Here is a 5235-nt window from a genome sequence, read left to right as displayed (position 1 = left end):
CTACGCGCTCAAGCGCCAGGGCCGCACCCTCTACGGCTTCGGGGGCTAAGACTTTGCCCGTGGATTTAGTTTCTGTGAAAATCCTAAAGGCCCTTTTCAGGGCCCCACACCCTTTCATTTGAAGGAGCTGGTGACATGAGTGTACTGACACTCGGCTTTATTCGCCTTTCTCCGCAGCAAGAATTCAAAGGTGTTACCTTGTTACTGAAACTCGGTGGTAATTGTTCAGATTTACTAAAGTTTCAATACTAGGCTTTGCCAACATGAGGTTTTCTAAAATTTTAACGAAGCCATACTAGTTTACTGGAAATTCCTTCTGTCTTTTACAATTTCCTAAGCATGATTTAGTGATGCAAATAAGCCTCACATTCTCATAGGTTAGACTTGGTAAAATCAACTTAACTATTTTCTGGGAGTAAAGCTTGATACTGAAGAAAACGTCTGTAATACTATATTAGCCTGTTCAATCAACTCCATTCTCTTTTGAAGTTTAGCCACATCAGCCCGTAGTTTTGCAACTCTAGGAAAGGGTTCCATGAGAAGCTCCGACTGAGCTCTACCAGTAAAGGCACATAGTGTTAGGCCTAGGTGGCAAACGGGTACTTTTCTCCCCCATAAAGTATTTATGTTTGGATTATGTAAACTGATTACCAATAAAGTATTTTTTTATGACTATTTATTTGACATAGGGAGAAAGAGCGCACGCGCACTAGTGGGGGAGTGACTGGCAGAGGGTGAGGGAGAACGAGACTCCCCGCTGAGCAGAGAACACTATGTGGGACTCCATCCCAGTACTGTGGGATAATGACCTGTACCAAAGGCAGTCGCTTAACCAACTGAGCCACCCAGGCGCCCCCAATAAAGTATTTTTAAGCCACAAAGATTTGGGGGTTATGCCTTTTCACACATATTCCCTATTCACACATATTCCCCTATTCCCAGCAATAGATAACAGATATTCTATAATAAAAGCAACAATGTTAATTCATCTCACAAATCCTCTGGTTTCTCAGCTTTAAATCAAAAAAGGGAGGAGCACAGGCTCCTAGCCCTATCCTGGGACTCAGCCACATGATATATTCTCACATGTACGTACTTGCAAAGGAAAGGCGGGACAAGCATCCTCTAAAATAATGACCAGGCAAATTATCTTCTGTGGTCTTGGCTTCAAGGGAAAGTCACTGGTAGTAGCCTATTTCAAAGCATTTTAGGATATTTGTAGCCTGTCTCCTTACCTCTTAGCACGGTTTTTCCTCTCTGCAGGCAAATTGAACCAGGATAATGTAGGGGCAGGGGAAAGGGGGGAACCATTATTTAGTTAACTTTCTTTGGGTTCTTAGATGGCTGGTATTCTTCCTGCCATCATCCTATGATGATGGCTACTAGAGCGGTTCCCAGGGTTCCCTCCTGGTGTTCACCCTTCTGTGATCTAGCCTGAGTGTGGACATGACTTGTGATGGCAGAGATGATGAGATGGAATTTTCTGTAAATAATGAGGTTCTCTACCATGTTAAGTGTATTAGGTAACATGTCTTCCTCAATTGTTACATGCTGACTTTGATAGTCCAAGTATCCATGCTGGCAGGCCCAAATGACAAGAAATGGGCGGGGGCCCTCTTTAGGAATTAAAGGAGGCCTCCAACTAACAGCCTACAAGCCTTTCAGCCAACAGCCAACAAGAAAGAAAATGGAATAGTCACTCCTACTGATGAAGTCCCAGAACCTAAGTCAGGTTCGGTGGGGTGAGGAGGTTCGGAGCCGACGACTAAAGAAAGAATTCTTAAGACGTCATTGGTGCAAAATGGTGGTTTATGAAAGCACGGGGACAGGACCCGTGGGCAGGAAGAGCTGCTGCTGCCCCAGGTTGTTAGGAGTGGTTGGTTATATACACAGGAGTTGGGTAGGTGAGGACAAAGGGGTGTTCAGAAGGGCTATTGGGGCAAAGAATACTATCAGGATATTGAAGGCTTAGTTGCTATCAAGTAAAGACAATTGAGAGTCTCCTGGTGGAATGTTACATTCCTGCTATCAAGCATCCTTGTTAATGAGATTTAAGTTTAAAAGAAATTTAACTTTATTTACTTTTCCTTCTACCTCCACCTCCTTCGGTTTTTATGGAGGGGAGGGTGACATTAGGCTTGAGGAACTGAGTTCTGTGTCTTTGGAAATTGGGCTATTGATAAGGTAACTTCTTTGTTGTAATCTCAAGGACATTTGCAAACCAAGGGAGACTCCTGTCTTGCAGGATTATGATCTCAGCAAGTTAACTATTTATCATTTTATGGCAGTCAGGGGTGCCTGAGGAATGCTACACCTATGGAGGGGAGCGGATGAAGGGGGGGTGCAAGGCGCCAGCTCTTGCTTTGTCCTCAGCCAGCCTCCTGCTCCCTCATCACTACAACCACAAAGAAAAGAATTCAGCCACCCAGTGAGTTTGGAAGATATTTTCCCACTCAAGCATCCAAGACACCTCTATCCTAGCTAATATCTCCATATATAGGACTCAGCTACACCATGCCCAGACCCACAGAAACTGTCACATACTACATGTGGGTTGTTTCAGGCTAGTAAATTCAAGGTCATCTGTTATGCAGCAATAGATAACTAAGCGAGTGAGCCAACATGCTTAGCCTCTTCCACAATCCATGTTCCATCTAAAATAACATATGAAGAACTGAAGAACTGAAACTGCAATCATTATTAATGGAAGAAACACATTTAAAAAAGGGAAAGGGGGAGGGGACCCTATAGTGGAAACATTCCCTTTCACGACTATATAAAGCTTCATACATACCCCCAACACTGAACCGGCACCTGCATCCATCAGGCCTTGCAGGCCTCACTGATGTCAAGCCCATCAACCTTGGCATGGACTCAACAATACATCTAAGTCATTTTACTTTCAGCAGCAAGAAAACAAGCTGTCTATGTTGAAATAATTAACACATGAAACCCGTTGGTTTCCATCCATATCTTGTGTGAGCCCTACAAACCCAGATCTTTTCCTACTGTTTTTTTGTTTGTTTGCTTCGTTTTACTTTTGTTTTTTTGTTTTTGGTTTGGTTTCATTTGGTTTGGTCTAAATGAATACAGAAGTAAGTGAGGGGAATAAAAACAAAAAATGAAAGTAGATCAAAATTAGGGTTTCAAAGACCAACTCAACACGCTATACAATTGATTACATCAATAGCAAAGGCAAAGTGAATTTTAAAATTGTTATTGTAAATTTGAAGAAGTATTTTTGAAGCAGTCGATATTAGTAGTTAAAATTAAAATTATAGGATCCAGTAATTCTTAAGGCCTAGTTCAATATCTATTCTATGACGGCTAAGTGAGACATGGTGTCCTTTGAAAATAACTTCATTACATGACTAACGTTAATGAAATACATAAAATTATATTGTTATAATGCGGGCTTTGCATTTAAAGCAAATAACCCAAGGACATACATTTAACTGTAGGCAACTTTAAGCTCCAGACACCAACTACAAAATAATTTTAAAATTTAAACGAGTAGACGAAACAGAAGGACAAATTTAAAAAGTAATGAACGAAGCACAAAAACCAGACTGCCCTTTAGAGCCTTAGCCAAGTTCCTACGTAAACATTCCCCCAAATCCATGCATACTATCAAAGAATGCTGAGAATATTTTTTATTACTGCTCTCAATATGCAAAAAGTGAGTGGCTCTAAAACGAGCTTTTATATAGCCAAATATAGGAAGACTTTCACTTGGCGCTAGTGTACTTGGTGAGGGCCTTGGTGCCCTAGGACACAGCGTGCTTGGCCAGCTCCCCGGGCAGCAGGAGGCCCACAGCACACCTTCTGCATCTCCCTGAACGTGATGGTCGAGCGCTTGCAGGCGTGACGCCTCGCCTGCGATGCGCTCGAAGAGATCATTGACGAACGAGTTCATGATGCCCATGGCCTTGGACGAGATGCCGGTGTCGGGGTGCACCTGCTTCAGCACCTTGTACACGTACACCGAGTAGCTCTCCTTGCGGCTGCGTTTGCGCTTCTTGCCATCCTTCTTCTGCGCCTTGGTCACCGCCTTCTCGGAGCCCTTCTTCGGGGGCGGGGTTGGATTTAGCAGTTTACAGCATGGTAACCCCGAAGCTAGAGAAATAGAAAAGAAAAAATGAAAAAAATTTAAAAAAGAAAAAAAAGGGGGGGATCGGGACTAAAAATTCCCGAATGTTTCTAGCAAATATATGCAAACGAAGGTTTGGTCATTGGACCAAAACTGGCCAGTAACTTACTAGTCTGTCAATTAGGAAAACCAAACCGGCTGTTTTTATTGGACGAATAAACAAACGCTTTAAAGGACTCCGATAGGTTGATTTACAATACCGCTGGATTACTATAAGTGCACACACACACACACACACACACACCCCTCCCAAAAAAACCTTATTTTTAAATTTTGGAAAATAAGCAGAAATCTTCGAATTTGGAGGCAAAACCAGGGAAGGAAATGCTACTATCGAGCCCAGTCCAGTCGTCCTTTAGCTTCTTTGGCTTCGTCACAAATCGTCCAGGGCTCCTCGGGTCTCTTCCAGCGAGAATCCCGAGATGCAAGACAGTATTGTTAAGAAATACATCTGAAGACTCGATCGTCGCCGTCTTTTTCATCGTATCCCATTGGAAACCTTTTCCTCAGGACATCTCCCCCGCAATTACACCCGGGCTGACATTTTTAATTCCTCAAAAACCAAACAGCACAGCCCAATCACCGCCATGAGTCAGACCCGGTATTAAAGAGCCCGGGGCTCCGGGACACCGCAATATTCATACGTGAATCCTGAAATAATGAAATTCTTTATGAATTAACACCATGTCCTAGGAGACGATGCTACAATGAGCCAGATGTTTGCTGTAAGGATAACGAACTCAGGAGATACTTACAGGGGAATTGGCAAATAAGGAAATACCCCCCAGACGGTCACGGGGTACCCGCAGGAAATGGCGGACGTTTCTTAAGAGAAATTCTAAAGCCCTTTCTCTTTCGAACATAATCTATTTTATCTAGCTAAACAGAAGAAAATTTCAAAATTTTGCGTAACGGTGATTAACGAGTTCTGAAGCACCATCGATGAAACAAAGTAACTGGGAAAAGAATTTTGTTAAAGGGGGCTGGGAAGATGGCGGCGAGTTGACATCGGCCAATCGGAAACGAGCGCGGATCCGCTGAGCCAATGACGGGTCAGTCGTGCACTTCCGGAACCGGGCCTCCGT

General features: G+C 43.2%; 1 pseudogene; it reads right to left on the bottom strand.

Moving 5' to 3' along the window:
- Positions 1-3728: 3728 nt before the first annotated feature.
- On the bottom strand, positions 3729-4632 carry LOC132008889 (histone H2B type 1-like; annotated as a pseudogene).
- Between the last annotated feature and the right edge of the window lie 603 nt (positions 4633-5235).

The sequence above is a fragment of the Mustela nigripes genome, unplaced genomic scaffold, assembly GCF_022355385.1.
Source record: "Mustela nigripes isolate SB6536 unplaced genomic scaffold, MUSNIG.SB6536 HiC_scaffold_1924, whole genome shotgun sequence".
Taxonomy (NCBI): Eukaryota; Metazoa; Chordata; class Mammalia; order Carnivora; family Mustelidae; genus Mustela; species Mustela nigripes.
The sequence above is the reverse complement of the archived record's forward strand: the minus strand, read 5'-3'. Positions and strand labels throughout refer to the sequence as shown.